The sequence below is a fragment of the Parambassis ranga genome, chromosome 21, assembly GCF_900634625.1.
Source record: "Parambassis ranga chromosome 21, fParRan2.1, whole genome shotgun sequence".
NCBI classification, from domain to species: Eukaryota; Metazoa; Chordata; class Actinopteri; family Ambassidae; genus Parambassis; species Parambassis ranga.
In genome coordinates this window covers 8,603,755-8,624,557 of record NC_041041.1, presented here as the reverse complement: position 1 = coordinate 8,624,557, position 20,803 = coordinate 8,603,755, and the positions used below count along the sequence as shown (strand labels likewise).

At 41.8% G+C, this 20,803-nt stretch overlaps 1 protein-coding gene across 6 annotated transcripts in view; it reads right to left on the bottom strand.

Annotated features, from left to right (window-relative positions):
• Positions 1–20,803, bottom strand: part of map2 (microtubule-associated protein 2) — a 64,942-nt gene that overhangs the window by 41,487 nt on the left and 2,652 nt on the right. For all 6 annotated transcript variants that reach the window (XM_028393355.1, XM_028393356.1, XM_028393357.1 and 3 more), the window contains exon 2: positions 2,523–2,575. The gene's annotated coding sequence lies outside the window, so the exon portion shown is untranslated. The remainder of the gene's footprint in view (positions 1–2,522; positions 2,576–20,803) is intronic.

Below are 20,803 nucleotides of genomic sequence, written 5' to 3'. Positions count from 1 at the left end.
CTACAGTAGTTCCAGAAGGAATCCCCCCAAAATAAATAACTAAATAAATAATAAATAAGTAGTAGTGGTGGCCAGATGTGTGGTTGGTGGTGCTTGATTAATCAGTTGCCTGCTGAGCTGAATCACAAAGGTCCCGATAGTTGAAACAAACATTACTTTAAATCTGTGCCATTTATTGTGTGAGATATAGCAGCACTGCTCTTTTGTGTATATAACATTTTCAGAACAAAATACACTGAAGATAATCATTTGCTCTCAGTTGTTCGTAATGTGTAAGTGTAGAATATGTCTATAAGAGCTAAGATATATAAGGGGAACATAATGCAGTCAGGATCACCTGCCATTCTGAATCAGCCACCAGCTTCTGTGATGAAGCAAAGAAAAGGCAAAACAAGCAAGAGAAGGTCAAACAGACCTGCTAGGAAATGTCACTAAAGTTTCCCCTCATGGTGACAGCAAGGGGGGGGGTCAGATATGGAGAGAAGGGTTACATGTTTTCACATCAGATGCTTGCAGTGTTTGAATGTACATGCTGCTGTTGAAAGCTGACAAACAGCACCTTGCCATGCCATAGTGATTGTTTGTGTGTTCAAAGAGAAAAAACAAAGAAGAAGGTGCTGACAGTTAATATCGTTAAAGAGTTATGAACACTTAAGAAACAGAGGTATGGAAATCTCTTCAGGGTTGACTGGCACCTGTAGCCAGTTAGAATGCATAAATAATTCAATATGAGGGAAGATTCCCTGATGTGCTGTCAGTGATGAGATAGCTGCTTAGAGAAGGCTTGGGAATGAAAGCGGATTTATCAAATATTTAGATCCCTTTCTCTTTTGAAACACTTTATGCTGTAGATTAATTTTACGATCTTCAAGACTCATTTATAACAAAGAAGCTAGCTTGCTTAAGAAGTAGGAATGAAAAATGAAGACAGTGTGGATGTGCCAAAAAAAACAGTTCATTGAATAGCCACTCCAAAAGTGAGTAAATCCCCAGTGACGTCCGGGTTAAAATGCCCAACTCTACAGCAAAAATAATCTTTTTTACAGTCTGGAAGAAAAGACAGTTTTGGGCTTTGTAGCTATCATTCACATTCATTTCAATTTACCAACCATAAAAAATAAAAAAGGTAAATTTTTAATTGAAGAAAGGTTTGAGGTTAAACACAATTAAGGCTGTAACAGTTATAGCTGATTGCTCACAGATGCTCTCTTTGCCTATTTTTGGATTCAATTTCGGCAGTGTCAGCCAAAGCCACCACACTGAGCAGAACTCTTCTTCAGATAACACATGGTTGACATAACAGTAGCTTTTTCCACGTATAAGCTGTGAGTGCTGCTCATGGTTGGTCCAGCTAGAATCTAATTGATTGATTATTGTTGGATTGTCAGCATTAGGTGCACTTAAGAAACGATGAATAACGCTTACGTTAAACTAAATAAAAAGCAATAAGCCAAGCTCCAACAGTCGTCCATTTGCACTCGACTTCCCAACATTTTCTGTTGGATAGATGGAGAGTAATTAGCTTGTGGGAGCTTATGACTTAGAAGCAGTGACCCATAGTTTTATATGGGGGCACTTGATGACAGTTACATCCAGTGAACCACAAGTTCCAGGACACTAAAATAATGGTCTAAAAAGCCTTAAAAGATGCATAGTTCTGGGGGCACTGGGCAATACCAGCAGCAGTTTTGCACAGCAAGGAGTCATTTTATATAAAGCTTTCTACTATATGACGATATCTATACATATAGATATCGACTTGAATGATTGATTTTGATATTATAAAATTACTCTAGCAGTAATTGTGTCCATCTGCTGCTTCAAACAAAATGATTTTTTTTTTTAAATAAAGCACAGGATCTCAGGTTGGTGAGTTTATCTCCCTCTGGAAAGGGCGAGACAATTTGTACTTTACTTTCTAGATTTGTCACTTCCAATAGGCAAAGAGGTGACCAGACATGACATCAGAAATTAATTTGGGAAAACACAGTGAAACTACAGTGTCTCAATTAGTGGGGATAATGTGCTTTTCTACTCTGCACCTGTACCACGTGAAAGTGCTACTGCCAAAAAGAATTACTGTCTGGGACTGTCTAGACATGTCTGCACACAAACCACTAACACAGCCTGTTGTTTTCACAAACAAAACACAACAGACACTAATGCACACATTTCTATATGCTTAACATGTGTATTACATCAGAATATATTCATGTTACTGTATTGTTACTGTACTGTATTCATGTTCAAGTTACACACAAACAAATACACATTCAACAGTATGACAAGGTGACTCAGACAAAGGGAGAAACAGGTGGGAAACAAATGCATCTGTTTTTTCAGTGTCTGTTCATTCAGTGTTTGCTACTGTTCCTACAGTGAAACAATTGTGCCTACACAAAACCAGCACAGTGACGCAGCATCTTTGCAGCAGCACCCACAGGCACAAGCAATGAGGAGGAGAGAGTGAGAGACAGAGACTGAGCTGACAAAACAAAGAGAAGAAGGGGGGGGGGACTCACCTGGTTAGATGAAATGTTGTCTGTGGCTCAGGAGAAAGGATAACATCCAAGACCTGAAAGAATGAGAGAGGAAAGGGGAGAGAACAGCAATAAAGGGAAAGAAGAGGGGGAGAGGTGGAGAGAGAGAGAGAGAGAGATTAGATTTGGCTGCCAGTACTTGGGAGTGCAGTGGCAGGTGGCACCTCAGTTAACACACATGCACACACACCATCAGTATATCTTAGGGACAGATGGAGAGAGTGGAGTCAGAGGTGAGAAAATAGTGAGCAGCGGCTGTAGTGGGAGAGTGGTTTGCAATCAACTCTGGATCTTAGAGGGAGTCCTGTGCTGGCCGCTAATAGCACACGGGGGAGAAAGACATGAAGTGACAGTTAGAAAAGAAGAGCTTATCAGTGTGTGTGTGTGTGTGTGTGTGTGTGTGTGGGTGCATGCGCCTGTTAACTCTACGCATAGAGTTCATTCCACAGAAACCACAAAGACTAACAGGTACACTTCCCTGCTGTCGAATCCTTACACACACAGTGGAAAGTGTCATGAAAGGATACACAGCTGCATACGAGAACAGACACACACAAGCTGGCTATAGCTTAACAGCCACTCTAAACAATCTACAACATGTAGAAGCTTTGAGCCACATCTCAGCAAGTGAGTTCAGGGCCCCTCCGTGGACCGCCACCTTACTGTGGTGGAGGGGTTTGAGTGCCCAGATGATCCTAGGAGCTATGTTGTCGGGGGCTTAATGCCCCCAGCAGGGTCTCCCAAGGCAAACAGGTCCTGGGTGATGGGCCAGACTAAGAGCGGTCCAAATACCCCTTATGATGAAAAGGAAAACAAGGACCGTGACGTCGCCCGATATGGTGCAGCCGGGGCCCCACCCTGGAGCCAGGCCCGGGATTGGGGCTCGAATGCGAGCGCCTGGTGGCCGGGCCTTTCCCCACGGGGCCCGGCCGGGCTTAGCCCGAAGGAGCAACGTGGGGCCGACCTCCCATGGGCCCACCACCGGTGGGAGGAACCGTAAGGGGCCGGTGCAGAGTGGATTGGGTGGCAGTCGAATGCGGGGGCCTCGGCGACCTGATCACTGGACACAGAAACTGGCTCTGGGGACATGGAATGTCACCTCGCTGGGGGGGAAGGAGCCTGAGCTTGTGCGGGAGGCTGAGCGGTATCGACTAGATATAGTCGGGCTCGCCTCCACGCACAGCTCGGGTTCTGGAACCCAACTCCTTGAGAGGGGTTGGACTCTCTTCCATTCTGGAGTTGCCCATGGTGAGAGGCGGCGGGCTGGTGTGGGCTTGCTTATAGCCCCACAGCTTAGCTGCCATGTGTTGGAGTTTTCCCCAGTATGTGAGAGGGTCGCCTCCCTGCGCCTTCGGGTTGGGGAGAGGTCTCTCACTGTGGTTTCGGCGTATGCGCCGAACAGCAGTGTAGAGTACTTGACCTTCTTACAGTCTCTGGGAGGGGTGCTGGATGGCACCCCAACCGGGGACTCTGTCATCTTGCTGGGAGACTTCAACGCCCACGTGGGCAGTGACAGTAACACCTGGAGAGGCGTGATTGGGAGGAACGGCCTCCCCGATCTGAACCCGAGTGGTGTTTTGTTATTGGACTTCTGTGCTGGGCATGGTTTGTCCATAACGAACACCATGTTCGAGCACAGGGTTGTCCATCGGTGCACCTGGCACCAGGACACCCTAGGCCGGAGGTCAATGATCGATTTTGTAATCGTGTCAGCTGACCTTCGACCTTGTGTTTTGGACACTCGGGTGAAGAGAGGGGCTGAGCTGTCAACTGATCACTACCTGGTGGTGAGTTGGATCCGTTGGCGGGGGAAGAGGCTGGACAGGCCCGGCAGGCCCAAACGTACTGTGCGGGTCTGTTGGGAGCGTTTGGCCGAACCCGCCGCTAAGGAGATTTTCAACTCCCACCTCCGGGAGAGCTTCACCCAGATTCCGAGGGAGGCTGGAGACATTGAGTCGGAGTGGACCATGTTTTCCACCTCCATTGTCGATGCAGCCGTCCGAAGCTGCGGCCGCAAGGCCTCTGGTGCCTGTCGTGGTGGCAATCCCCGGACCCGGTGGTGGACACCGGAGGTCAGGGATGCCGTCAAGCTGAAGAAGGAGTCCTATCGGGCCTGGTTGGCTTGTGGGACTCCTGAAGCAGCTGATAGGTATCGGCAGGCCAAGCGTGCTGCAGCGAGGGCAGTTGTAGAGGCAAAAACTCGGGCCTGGGAGGAGTTCGGGGAGGCCATGGAGGAGGACTATCGGTCAGCCTCAAAGAGATTCTGGCAAACCGTCCGGAGCCTCAGGAGGGGAAAGCAGTACTCTGCCAACACTGTATTCAGTGGGGGTGGGGAGCTGTTGACCTCGACTGAGGGGGTGGACTGGCAGACCGGGGTGGTGGTCCCTCTTTTTAAAAAGGGGGACCGGAGGGTGTGCTCCAACTACAGGGGGATCACACTCCTCAGCCTCCCTGGGAAAGTCTACGCCAGGGTACTGGAGAGGAGAATTAGACCCATAGTCGAACCTCGGATTAAGGAGGAGCAATGTGGTTTTCGTCCTGGCCGCGGAACGCTGGACCAGCTCTATACCCTCCGCAGGGTGCTGGAGGGTTCATGGGAGTTCGCCCAACCAGTCCACATGTGTTTTGTGGACTTGGAGAAGGCGTTCGACCGTGTCCCTCGCGGCATCTTGTGGGGGGTGCTCTGGGAGTATGGGGTCCGTGGCCCTCTGCTGAGGGCTGTTAGGTCCCTGTATGACCGGAGCAGGAGTTTGGTTCGCATTGCCGGCAGTAAGTCAGACCTGTTCCCAGTGCATGTTGGACTCCGGCAGGGCTGCCCTTTGTCACCGGTTCTGTTCATAATTTTTATGGACAGAATTTCTAGGCGCAGCGAGGGACCGGAGGGGATCTGGTTCGGGAACCATAGGATTTCATCTCTGCTTTTTGCGGATGATGTTGTCCTGTTGGCTTCATCGAGCCGGGAGCTCCAGTGTGCACTGGGACGGTTTGCAGCCGAGTGTGAAGCGGCTGGGATGAGAATCAGCACCTCCAAGTCTGAGGCCATGGTTCTCGACCGGAAAAAGGTAGTTTGTCCTCTTTGGGTGGGAGGAGAGCTCCTGCCCCAAGTGGAGGAGTTTGTGTATCTCGGGGTCTCGTTCACGAGTGAGGGAAAAATGGAGCGGGAGATTGACAGACGGATCGGTGCAGCTTCCGCAGTAATGCGGTCGCTGTACCGGTCTGTTGTGGTGAAGACGGAGCTGAGCCGGAAGGCGAAGCTCTCGATTTACCGGTCAATCTACGTTCCTACCCTCACCTATGGTCATGAGCTTTGGGTAGTGACCGAAAGAATGAGATCGCGAATACAGGCGGCCGAAATGAGTTTCCTTCGAAGGGTGGCTGGGCGCTCCCTTAGAGATAGGGTGAGAAGCTCAGTCACCCGAGAGGAGCTCGGAGTAGAGCCGCTGCTCCTCCACATCGAGAGGAGCCAGCTGAGGTGGCTCGGGCATCTGGTTCGGATGCCTCCTGGACGCCTCCCTGGGGAGGTGTTCCGGGCATGTCCCACTGGGAGGAGGCCCCGAGGAAGACCCAGGACGCGGTGGAGAGACTATGTCTCTCGGCTGGCCTGGGAACGCCTCGGGATTCCCCCAGAGGAGCTGGAGGAAGTGTCTGGTGAGAGGGTGTCCCTGCTTAGACTGCTGCCCCCGCGACCCGGCCCCGGATAAGCGGTGGAAGATGGATGGATGGATGGATTACTAGCATTGCAGTTTGTGTATTTCCAAGATTTGGCCCCTTCAACTCATCAATTCTGACATCCCCTTCATTAGTGATGTGGGATAAAGGGGGTAGAGGTCCACTAATATCTATGGATCACCACGACAACAAGATGAGCAGAGCAGGGAGCACAGGAGTTGATTTGCCACCAGCTAACACCTTGAACACCCACCCAAAGTAGGAGACTAATACCATGAAGGAGCAGGACCAATACAATGCCCAAGGCTGACAGCAAAACTAATAGCCTGGTAGACCACACACTGTTCCAAATCCTGCTTCAGTTCAGATCACCTACTGAGAAAGGAGCCACCACAAATACTGCACAAAAAGGGAAACATACAACAGCAGAGAGTAGCATCACTCATTTGTGTACAAATGACTGGTAGTAACAGCTTTTAAACCAAAGGTTGGTACAGAAATGTTTATATTTTTCGACTCATTTTAAACCTTCTCTTCAATATTTATCTTAAACTGCAGATTCAGAGGAAAATTGGAAAACATTGATTCAACTACTCCCCTACCAAACCCATTAACCTTTTATTTAATCATGTTAACTGTGGAAAAGAATATCCTTATTCTTTAAGTTATTATACAAAACATGTAATCATGGACATAACACACAAAATTCTCATTACTGTAGCCATTATACAAGTTTAGCTGTAAACTGCTGAATCCAGTCAATCACACAACAGCTTTTTCCCCTTTTAGATCTGTTTTCTATTTTATGGGCCACATTTTTTGACACACACAAAGATAAGACCCAGATTTTATATTATGTATTTTATAATGCATGTGATACATTCTACGGGCCATGGCTTGCCATCTTTCACTTGCGTTTGTAATGCTAACTTCTCCACACACAGTCAAACATCTAATTAATGCCAGTCTGCATCTGGTCAGAAACTCAACAGACAACCACTCATCAACAGTTTTTTCCATTATCACACAGTGTCTGTCTGAATCGCCATCATCACTTAAAATGTCCTGACATCAGTCACTAACAGAAGTTATTTTTTGACTTGATTTATGACGCAAGAAATAAGAAACAAGTAATGTATTTCCAAAGGCTACATTTGACAAATAATTTTTATGAACGTGTGTCATGTTAATTCAATATTATGCTGTTATTTTATCACCATGCTATTGGCAATATGAGCTACTAGTAACAAGATCTGCACAGACCAAACAGCTTATATCAACCATACCATAGTACCTGAATTAACCTTTACAGTTCCCTACTGATTGAATCTCAGTGGGTTGTCCTGCTTAGCTTTCTGCTTGCCCTGCTGTTACTAACAAGAGCAGTTCTTAATCTGATCAAATGGTGTTTGACAAAGACGCTGTACTCCACATGACACTCCCGTGATTAACTTCTCAACCTGGTCACTGTGTCAGAAAAATTAGCCCTGCTTCATGACAAATCTGCAGGGAGGCCCAAATGACGAATACACAGGTGACACAGAATATGCAGGAAAACGATGATGACATCAGCCTTGTTTGTTTAGATACGGACCTGGACAATAACCTGCAATCAACTCTAGCAGAGTAGACGGTGGGAGTTTAGACACTGCTAGATCTTTGTTATCACACAGATATGGCTCAGCCTCCTTTTGTGCTAACCGACAAGAAGTTTTAAGTATTAACCCCACATCTGTATGAATGACTTCCACTCTACAGTCTGTTTTTGTAACAGTTGTCTCTTTACTGTGTGTGAGTTAAAGCTAAGTGAATGTTAATAGCTCAAAATTAATGCTGGTTGCATGGTCGTCTCAGCGGGTGAAGTACCATGTCTTACCTGCAAACTACTTTTTAAATGCTACGCTCTAAGGCAGGGATTGTGTTTTGTAAAATGTGTCTAATATTTTGGCCCTGGAATAACTGTAATTCAACATCATGCCAAAATAGGCACTCACACACAGTCCACAACACAGGATGAAATGCGTCTAACATATCACTTATATTTGGGACACATTGATTGTTAAGACTATGATGTGATGAAAGACAAGTTTGTGGACAGAATGAAGTCTTGATCCAATTTATATCTGCCAAATCCATAAAATGAGATCGGGGAATCCACTACTATCAGAGGAAACCAACAGTCAGAATACTAAAAGGAATCACTCCACCAGGGCAATAAGCAGCATATTTTTCCTGCCTACAGACTTGTTCTGTTTACTTTGCATCAAAATACAGTTTTGCACCAGCTTTATTTGACCACCTAACTAAGGTGTAACTTATGTTTGGCAGGAGGTGTAATGTCTTACAACCATTTTGACCATAAAACAACAAAAAATAGTGATGTCCTTGCTTGTGACATTGTACCCTTGTAAGCATTGACTAATCTACCAACTCTGGGGACACACAGATATCCCCCTCCAGAAAAAGCAGCTAAAGATCCTTATGCCAACAGGATACACACAGCAGGAGGCCGGAGGACAAAGAAAGCAGGGGTGGGGGAAAGGCCAAATGAAACAGAGAGAAAAGACCAAAAAAAAAATTATGTCTTACTATATCTCCTAATCAGAATCTATTAACCTCTCACTTTTTTGTAAAATTAACCTGTGGTTCTAGAATATAGTTTCAGCATAGAATATTTAATAAAAACATAGTATGATTTTAAATTAAAAGCATGAATAATAGACAGTGTAATCTGTGTGATGTGGAGAATTGATGTGGACTATTTAAATCTACAACAATTAACTTTTAATCATTTTAGGTTTACGGGATTTATAAATGGAAAATAAAAGGATAGTGTTGTTATTGTTGAGTGAAATATGCTGAAAGATCTTAAAAATAACCCAACCTTCCTATATCATTACCTTTTTTTGGGTGAAAAATGCTCAAGAGGCACCCCTCACAACATTTCCACTGCACAGTGCTGCTGTGTATTCTGAATATTACTGTTTTTACTGGTAGGCTTTTTTTGTTTAAAAGAATTCAGATATAAGATACTTTAGGTTATATATAACCATGACCTAAAAAGGCAGCTAAGCTACAAATGCTAAAAGTTATTTAAAGTTACAATTTCTGTGTGTAGTCTATTTGATTCTTGCATGAATGTTCCCAGAATTGCAGCCTCATTGTTTGTACTTTTTTCCCCTGTGTGCATGTGTGTTTGTCTGGGACTGCTGAGATACTGGAAAAAGTGAGGCAGAGACATGCAGCGGGTTGGATCCTCCCAGGCCTCTGTGGTCTATTTTGAACCCACATCAATTACTCCTTCTGCTGGGTGGGGTTTGAAAGATGCTGCCCTGACTTTCTGTGGTTCACACAATAAAAAAGATGACTACTAACAGTTTAAACTAAAAAAAAAAAAAAAACATTTGTTAATAATTTTTGTTTGCCATTTCCAGGTCCTATGCTTAACTACATTTTTATATAGTTGTCACACAGCCAGCAGAGGGTGCCAAAGTTGGGAAAAGGTACCAATTAAGGCTAAAAAACTTCACCCTGATCTGTACCCCTGACCTTCCTGGTGTCAATATCTGTAAGGAAAAGGTTCTATTTTAATCTCTACCTAACCTTACGTCATGATGTATTTATATCAAAATAACTTCAACAAGCAGCTGTTGGCTGACATCAGGTTTTTGCAACCAGCAAAATAGGGCTTAACTAACTTGTTCTACTGTACATAAACTTGCTTGAATGACACTAGGTTTCACATACAGCTTCACTATATTCAAGGGAAAGTTTCAACTTGAGGTTGTTTTTCATGGACACGGGAAGATACCACCAAATAATCCACAATGTCACATACAATAATCACAGCTGAAAAGATGACATGAACTGAAAACTTTCAAGGACACTGTCTTTTGTGAATGGTTTGGTAACAACAAGCCACATCACTGAATAATTAAAAAGGGGGAAAAAACGTTGAGAATGTTGAGAATTACTACAAAAAATCAGCAATTTAAACTAATGCCATGAGAGCAAATTATTAAAAATAGCACTAATTTTGTTTCAGCCGTTTCTGCTTAGTGGTAAAACATTGCATGGATCATATAGCAAATACTGCATGCACAAAAAATATTCAAATGTTCTGAAGGGATAAAACATCCCCTTTTAGGCGAGTGCTTTCTCCATTGTCAACTAAAATAACCCTTATAATAATAATAAAACAAATAAAAACAGAAAGGGAAATCAGCTGGGCAATGAGAAAGGGGTGAGAGAGAGAGAGAACAAATCTCTGAAAAGTCCAAATTATGGGAGTGAATTTCCTCCCCCTGTTCTTTTCCTGTTCAATACAATTTGCTGCATATTAAAATAATAAGGAGAAAAGTAATAAGAAAGACTTCGCACACATAAAAGAACAAATGACCTTGCTAAAATTGGATTTTCTTCTCTCTCTCTCTCTCTCTCTCTCGCTCCCTTTTTTTTTCAGAATTTCTTAACTGCCAATGGAAAAAATAGACACCACATCTATTGTCAAATAAAATCCCTGCCCTGTTGGTGTCAGACATTGTACAGCTTTAGATGTTTTCAGAGCAAGCTTCTTTTTTATGAGCTTGCGTGGGCTTCCCTATAAACAGAACCAGTCAATTATATTACCAGTGAACTATTGAACACTCCCCAGTCTGTGATCTCGCACACAAGCACACCAGTGCACAAACAGTGCATGCACACATGCGCAAACACTCCCTAGCAGGCACATATGGGCAGCTTATGGTCACTGTTGTGTCGAGTGTAGGTGGAGACAGCTTTCACTGCCACTGTGGAATCACTGTATGTGGAAAAAAACAACCTCAAAATCAGGCTATATATAGTTTAGGAATTTGACTAATACTTGGCACTTTGATACAGCAAGAGTTGTCAAGTCTGTGAGTGTGAAATTTACTAGCTGGATGTGTCATGTAACAGGCCCCTAGAATTACCACAGCACATTCACAGTTTTAAATGAGTTTGGGACATCTAAGAATGACTTCTCCCAAAAAACACATGGCACCTTTAAGTGAGTAAAGCCATTACCACTGGGTGAGAGCTCCTGAGAGGGCTTCCCTTGGTGAAGATGTGCAGTGCAAGATGTATCTTAAATACAGATAGGTAACAAATCTTTCATGGTATCAGCAGTGGGTAGTATGAAAACAAGCTGTTATGATATTTTTTAACTATGAAATAGAGAATAAGATTTGTGGACTCACTCATCAGAAGCTGTGACAGGCCCTGTCAATATAAACTTCACCCTATGTATCACATGCATGAAGTAGTATGTTAATATTAACATACGTGGACATATACTGATAGGCCAATAACAACAGAAACACATCAACAGAAAATGAGGTATGCATAAGCACCACACAAAAACCAGAAAAGCTGCCCTAAATATTAAAATCATGTCCTCCGTGATCACAGTCTTACTATAATTTCTGACCACTGGCCTACATACATAGATGATAATTTTAGCACTTAAACATTGAGAAAACTGTGCTAACACACTTGAATGAAGTCCAAGAGTATTCAGCACAAAACACCATCTGGGATTCACTGCAAAGTCTTGTACGTACCTTTCAACCAGAGTACTGTGTGCAGAGTATGTGTATTTTTTTCTATGTATCACTATCACAGGAACAACTACCAGGGGAGCAGTGAAACAGTAAGCCACAGCAGTCAACATACTGCTGAATTAATAAACAGGAAGCCCTGATCAAGTGCACAGGTCTGTGTGTTTTCCTCAGTGTTAACCAAATGAAGTCCATGTTTACAGGAGGTACAAATTGCACTTCCAGAGTTTATATTTGTAATTTTTGTACATTCTGGTGAAATTTGTCTTCATCATAATAACAATTGATAATCACCATCTATGGACGAAGCTTCCATGACACCATAGGTTTCTGAAGCCCCATTTTGAGTCCCTGAAGAGGTAAGGTCTACTATCCCCGTTTGGGGAAATGCAGTTTTTAACACGTCCACATGGGCTGCATGTCTAACTCGAGGGTGCTGCTTGGACTGAAAATTTGTGTCCATATGGAGAATTTTCACAAAGACATCTGGTCACGTCACAGTGGGAAAGGCACAGGTTTTTATAAAAAAAAAAATATTCAATTTAGCTACATAAACTTCAGTACCTGGCATTGTGCGTGCTTTGCAGACACACTGTCATGGCTTACTGTGGCACTCGAACAGGACGCCATTAGTAACACCTGTGCCTAAGCACTGATAAGGGAGTAAGATTTAGTCTGGCCACATCTGGAAGCAGCATGCTAATTGCAGAGATAAAGAGTATGCTGATTAGTGATCGGCTCCTGTCAAGGAGAGAAGAGGTAATTATCTATAAATGTTTCAAACCCTTTTTTTTGCATAGCAGTCCATGGTATATTCCACTATGGACTGTGCTTTTTGACATTTTGGATGAAAGAAACAATACATTCATAACTGTAAACCAATCAATCATCCTTTTCCTGTGTCATACTAAATTAGGTTTCACATGAATAACATTGACTAAAAGATATTTTTGTTTTGGTATGCATGTTCTGTGTTTGGCTTGCTGCAAATAAAAACATACAAAGGCTTGATTCACAACTGATAGATCACAAGAAAACTATACGTGCTGGGGATTTATATGTGTCTATGTAAAAGAATCCGTATACATTTATATGTAATGTGTTTGTGATGTGCTGCTCACGGGGAGTGTGGAGGGTTGCTGTGGGTGGTAATGAGCCGCTGCTCTGTTTCCACAGCAACACCCTAACTCAGTCAGTCTCCATGGCAACTGATAACAGCATTAGCTGATTCAGCCTAAGTGAAGGTTCATGTCAGAGGCAGGGAAATGGATTTCTTTTTTTAATAATTGTTTCAAAATGGCTGTTGGGAATGTGAGGAGTAGGACTCGTGCAATGCAAGGCAAATAAATAAACGAAAAATTCAACTCATTTAAAAGGACAAAGTGTAACAATTCATTTTTTATCTATTCACAACCAACAACCAATGCACAGGTGTTACAAAACATTGTGTCTGTTTATGTACAGAACAACTGAGTCAGCTCAGAATCTGGTTAATTTCATAATTAATAATCAAAATAACCTGGAACGAGAACAAAGGATGTGCTTATGCTGGTTCCTATAACAGGAGGATGTGTGTTTGTATAGAACTCAAACTCTATGTGCCTCTAAAATTCAGTTCATACCATCTGAACACACTTCAAGAGTGAGAACTGGTGAAGTTACTGAGATAAGTTAACATTAAAAACATTTGGTGCCAGAAGAGTCTATAACCCAACAAATTCTACAGAGCTTTCAGTAATCAATAAACCGTGATCAAAGAAGCCGAAGCGTAACTTTAATGTTGTACCTTTACCTCTGCACCATGATGTATAACCCAATTACTGCAGATATAGCCCACATCAGCTGAATACAATAACTTGACCTTGGATTTAATTCACCTTTCCCTCACTAGTTTTATCATTACACAGAAAACAAAAAGAGACTGGGTTGAAGCCAGAGGTGAAATGGACAAATGGGGTGAACGCACCTTGAGTTCAAAATGATCAGTAATGAAATGATAATTTACTTCTTTGCATTTTTTTTCCAAAAACAAGCATGTTGAACTGTAGAGAGGGGAGAGTGACATGGTGGGGAGTATTTTCTTTAGCTAAGAAAGCATTAGGACAAAAGCTAAGCTTAAAAGTTTTCCAATAACACACCAAATGTCTTCATGTTTTAGAACTGAATTGTTCAAGTTTTCAGCTGGAATACATTGAACTCAACATTTCAAATGACACAAGAATATTGAGATACAGCAGCTCTTTGGATATCTACTGTAAAACATAACCCCCACTAAAAAAACCTACAATATTAAAAGTGTATACGTTGCTTGCTGTATTAATTATTAGTATTAAGCCATTACAACTAGGTAAACTTTGTCTCATAATAAAGCTGCCACAATACAGGGTGTCCTGCATTATGAGTTTTCTATGTTATTTATTTCTGTGTATTTGTAACATAAATGAAAAAAGGCCCCACATGTGATAGGCTTGAGTCCCCTGTGACCCTGAAGCCACAAAATAAATGATATCTCTGGTTCACTAGTGAAGATGGCCTACCATAGAAGCAATGACAATGCAATGGCAACCCAACACTGTACACCCTTGTATCTATGAAATATACACAGTTTATACTGTATACAGAAATGTGTTTTCACTCAAAGGGAAGACAGGGAGAATGTAACTACTGTACCGCTGCGTTTTCAGGGCCACTGCTCAGAAAACAGTGCATACACGCAAGGAGAAACAAGGTGAACAGCCTTTTCTCACTCTCTAGGATTCCTCTATCCCGTCTATCTCTCCATCTGAAGGCACATAAAATTGTGTACCACAACATGGAAGAACACCGCAATGAGCAAATCAAAGAGAAGGCGTGCCTGCTGACAAGAGGCACATAGATTGGAGGCTGTAAAAAGCAGCATGGTTTACTGCATGTGTGTGTGTGTGTGCGCTTGCATGTGTGAGAACAGTCAGTTGTTTGCCTTAATGGCTTCCAGGGGGAGAAAGCAACACAGCTCAATATGCAATTTTAACAGGTATTCTTAGCCACACAGTGCTTGAATTAATTAGAAACAATGAAAATTAGTTGATAGAGCAAGTCTGGCGTCATCAGAGTTGGGACAATCTGGACAGAGAAGGTAAACATGTGATGTGATTGTGTAACACGATTATCTCAACTCACTTGGACATATGCACTGTCAGCATAAGTCTGTAAAGATTTAGTCTTCACAATCTGGACATACAATCGAGAGGCTCACATGCACACTACAGCATGTCTTCTTACCCCTTTACATCTGTCTTAAAATGGCCTATCGTGTGTAGACATGTGAGCAATCGTGTCAGTAATCCCATCCTCTGCTCCCTTGTTGTAATCCTGTAATTTCCTCAAGTATGTGGGGCTTCCCGCATTTAATCATATATAAACTAGCCTTTAATCCTAGTAATCTAATAACTGTTGTATTGTCTGTGTGGCTTTGTGTGTAGGTGCTTTTGTGAACCCTTACTTTTGCCCCTATAGTTTCATTGTGTGATTCAATGTTAGACGATAGAGGCACATGGAGAGACAATGGCTAGATATGAAGGTTATACATATTTTACACAGTATTTTGCTTTTTGTTTGCCACCATTTCTGCTGATCAAATTGCATATTTATATACATCTTACCTCCCAGTAGTTTCATTAGGTGAAATCTACTTAAAACTTGTGCAGTACATCAAGATGAAGCTACTTTCTACATAATGCTCTCTGCTATGCTTATTTCAGCTGTCAGTAAACACTGACACAAATGGCTGATAAAACATTGCCTTTCTGGCCTGAGGGGAGATGAAACTACATGGCTCACTAGACCACCTTGTGGTAAAAAGTGGAAATAGGGGATGGTACCAGCGGCGGCTAGTGCGTTAATAAATAACACAGAACATAGAGGTCTAAGGTATAATGGCATAGATTTTACTTTTTCATGTGCTGTGGAAGGTTTTTAATACAGCCCCTTTTTAATAATGGTAAAGGATGGTGATGAAGGTATCATTTTTGGGAAAGCATGGCAGCAATACCCTCCCCATAGTTTTCTGATAGTATGGTTCACAATCCTTCATTTGTCTACATTACAGACTGCTCATCTTTAAAATAGACAGATGTTTTTTGGGGGGACCAAATACAGTAGAGTTAAGCTACATGTTGTCCTCTCAAGCACAATACTAGATCTGCAATAATCCTTCATGGTGTACTTCTGACAGAGGGTGTCTCAGAATATAGCTCTGAAAGGCCTGGAGTTGTGTGGATGAAGCTTCAAGTAGGAATTGGTGACAGTCATGCTTAAATTATTTGACAGAATTAGCTTGTCAAGAACAGAAAAGCCTGTTACACCACTTCCAGTGGCACACAGTGTTCAAAAGATTTAAGACACATCCTACATTATCTTCTCATCTACTATGATCAACTACCAAGGGTATTGTGTATGAGAATGTGTTAATATGTGTGTCGTTTTGTCCTGTGTGTGGGTCTTCACACGCGTAGGAGTGTTTATGACATAAGTGAAAAAGGGATGTCGTGCTTCCCCAAAGAAGACAGCTGAAAAGATGAAACGCAACACTTGAAAACATTGTGGGAATAATTCATGTTCTCTTCTCGTGTCTGACTTGTAAGCTCTTACGTTCTAAAATCCCACAGATCTTCCAACGAGTTCAAAACCGCAGATCACACACACTACAAAGCGTCTGGTGACACTTCCGACAATATGGTAAGGAAACAGGGAACGCCAGCACGCCGGGCAACGACAAAACAAAACTCAGACGTCAGCTGTGGCCTAATGGTGACTCAGCGTTCAGACCATTTTAAATATAATAATATAAGTTTTTCTCTTGTGTTGTCCTTCTAGTAAACAAAATAATCCTCATCTTGCTCTTTTTAACCTATTAGAAGCAGAAAATTTCAAATTTATCTTGGACGTATGTCATTTCATTAACCCCACACTGCTGTTGTTACTGCAATTATAAATGCATCGCTGACTACCCCTGATGTGAACAAATGGAATTTTAAATATCTGAGGTACATTTATACCTGACATTGATGAGTTCTAAATTTTTATGCCACAATACCCTTACTCAAGGTGCATTAATGCAGGTGGGAAAAAGGTCACAATCACTTAAGTGCTCTCTGCCCATTTTCACTTTTCCTTGAGAAAGAAAAAAATTAAGACTGTATTCCTCTGCAGCGCTGTCATTTAGTAGCTCCTGTGTCTTGCCTGTGTTGCAGACCTTAGTGGGCATCGCCATCAACCTCTGTGTGCCATCAAGAAAAGCCATTATGAGAAGCAGGGTAAGAAGACAGAGCAGTAATATCAAAGCATTTCAATAAAGTGTTGTGAGATGCAATTATTGTGATGGAGGCTGTAAAACAACCGATTTACGCAAGCTTGTTGGCATTCAGCAGCAGCATGAACAGTATTTCTTTTCTTTTTTTTATATTAAGAACATTGTAACTATATGTGTTAAATAGTGGCGGTTGTACACATCACGATCAAAAAACTCAATAAGATGCCACATATGCGAATACATTAAGCAAAAGCACAACACATTTCTAGTTAGCATTAGTTGAGACTATTACACATTGCTAGTGACATTTAGCTGGGTCTTCCTGCACCTTGATTGACAGCATCTGTAGCACACATACAATGAGGCGTCAGTCAGTGCATGAGGAATTCTTAACTGAGAGATTAAATAAAGAGGTTGAGGATATTTACGCCATCAACTATAGCTTCCAGGGTAATCCTATACTTGTGGACAAACACTGAGCCATTTTCAGTCAATAAACAGATGTGTTCAAATCACATGTAGGCTATGCATTTTTAATCATGCTGAATCTGTAACCCCTGTGCTGTGACTGTATGTCATTCAAGAGCTTGATAAAGAACTGATGAAGCTGCTTGTCTTCTGAAACACCTTCAAGAAACGTATTTCCAGTTGCCTTGCTTCAAGCTCTTGAATGAAAATGACCTGGATGACTGAGAATGTTCATCGACAACTGCTTGTCATTTTAGTGGCTATAAAGATAGCTGATTCCTTATCTCAAAAAAGAAAGAAGGGCAGATGATGAATAAAAAAATTAACCCATGAAACATACCTAGGTAACATCTCTGCCTGGAGGGTTTTTGTGAACGGGTGGATTGTCACAATATTTTCACCAATCTAAACATATCCATCCATGATTATGTCATGATTATGACATGAGCTATTTTCAGGACAACAATTGAGTTCGATTAAATAAATGTAAAGCATGTAATCATGTTTCTGTAACTGGTTCACCATTTCATCATACTTCCATGCCCACACACTTGTCTCTGGACTTTGTTACCAGGTACTCTGCTGAATACAGGGGAGCGCTGAAGGGGATGAAGCTAGCTGAAAGAAACTAAATTACAGTATTATGTCACAAAATAAAACCTGTGATGCACTCAACGTTGCACATGAGATATCAGAGTGAAAGACACAGAGGGTGATTTTTTTTGTCCTTCAACACAACCACAATGAGCTTTAAATGGTACCCACGCACAAGCATAAACACCCACACACAGACTGCACATGCTCTTCCACACTTACCACACAATCAAATTTCACACAGAAGACATGGCCATGCAAGACTTTATACAACACAGGATAGGACAGTGAAAGGGAGAAGAGAGGAGAGGTGAGGGAAAGAGTTAGTTGAGCTGTGAGTCACCCTTATGTTTTCCTGGTTCAACCCACACATGTTTTTCTATCAGCTTTCTTTCTGGTCTGACATGCACCGATGGGTGGAGAGGGGTGTAATACAGAAACAGATCCATCCTATAGACTTTGACATGAGACTGCTGCAAAAAATAAAAGCAAAGAGCTGCCAAAACATCTAAAATAGAAATAGATGTGTAATATTAATTATGTGCACTCAATATAGGATATCCCTCTGTGCTCCTCAAGTTTTTTTTTTTTAGGTATGCTTGGGCATTGATATCCACCTTAAATTGTAACCACTAGCTCAATGTTATCTTCTCTATATCAGCTGCTACCTCAGCTGCTACCTCTGAGTTTTTTGTTAATTTTTTCTTAATTAGGAAATTTAATGCCCAGTTTAAACTATTTTTTTAAAGAAGAGGACAATATTTCTCCTAAATAGATCTTGCTGCATGATGAGACAGATTGTGCTGCATTTTCAAATATGTGTAAACAAAACAAGACTATTCCAATCTCATGTCTTCATGTGACATGTTGTGCCAGAAATCCTTTCACAAGAGTGCAGAGATATGCTTAAAGCTAGAGCCAACAGCATTGGATGTATAAATAAAGATCAATCAGTAGGAAGCAATTACTAGTGCACTTAAAAATAATTAAAAGAATGTGAAAAACCACACTACCTGACTAAAACGTTATATATCCTGAATTGACCATGTCTCCTTGTGAAGCTTATGACATACTCCTTGGTACATACATCACTGAAGACTAAAATGTATACTGGTTCAATATGTAGCAAACAGCAGTGGTCTTTCCTACACTCAGAACTGTCAAGAAGACAGATAGAGTCTGGGTGTTGGTATGGCCTCTGGTGGATTTGACTTGACTGATCTCAGCCTCCCACAAACTAAAGACAACCTAGCTTAAACCCAGTTGTTCCTAAGGGTATATAAAAAAAATCAAATATGAGAAACGGACATATTAGGGTGTAGCGTAGCAGGCAGAAATGTGTCAGTGGACAAAGTGGATATGCGTTAGCTGAAGGTCAGGTGAGGTCACCCATGTCACTCCTGAACCACAGCCAAAATGGAAATTAGTAAGCTTAGACATGACAGTGTGATGGCCTCTAGCCCTGACAGGACTGTCAGAAAGACAACAACTGCAGTCAGCATTCTGCCTGCCATTCACATTAAAGTGTGTTAGGATTAGAGTGTACAGTTTCCTTTGACAATCACTGAATTTCACATTAAATGGATATGAGGTGATTGATAAAGCAATAAATCTTAAAAAAAACATCTGACTAAGTATTCTTACTAAACCTACATTCAGTACACAGTGTGCACTGCATACTTTCCGGCTTAATTCAGACAGGGTGGTGCTATTTCAAATCAAATGGCTGATCTGCTAAACTAAAGGTTACTATTACCTTAATCATTATAACCTAATGATTTTAACCCAATAAACATACTGATAACCTAAATACAGTGGTTGTCTCTCGTCTTGACCATTATATATCTCTCACTCAAAATAGCAAGACTTAAAACAGAAGAGCAAAGCAGTTCACTTGTAACACCTTGGCAATGGCGATTCAGCAGTGATTCTGGTTTATGTAGGAGCTGTTTCTTAAACATCATCTCAGACTTTGATTAACATGTAGGTGACCAGTTTGGTAAGAGAAATGCTGCAAGTAAATCAGAATACAGACTTCACGCCTTTAACCTTGGAATTCTAGGATATTCTGTTTTATGTTCACATTTTGAGACACCTATCAGCAAATTTCCTTTCAAGTGCCCTACAGCAAGATATTGTCTACCAGTGGATGATTGTTTTCACTTCACTCTGACCTCAAAACGTGTCAATATCAGTTTAATATCACACAGGAACAGAATCTCAGCACCATGGTCAAAAAGTCTATTATACACTGACCACAAAATCTGACCTGATCTTGAGCAGACATTAAACTGCTGCCCTGTAAATGTATCCTTGGCCCTGAGCCGCCACTGTTACAGTGAATACCACAGCCACCTAATGTCACAGCCAAGCCCTTTATCAATGACATGCTAGTTATTTATGGTCCCTACAGTCTACTTTGTTTTCTATCTTTGTCCTGCCCTTGAACACAAACAGGTCAACTTTAAGAGTAAATGTATGAAAGATAGTCATAGTTCATGTACATAGTCATGGGATGGTTATTATGTAACTAATAAGCTAGGATTAATTGTTGTCTGTTACAGAGTATATTCTGTAGTTAGATGATTTGATATAATTTTTGTCTCATTTGCTATTAAACTGAATATGTTAGGAGACAAAATGCCTAATCTATGAGTAAACTA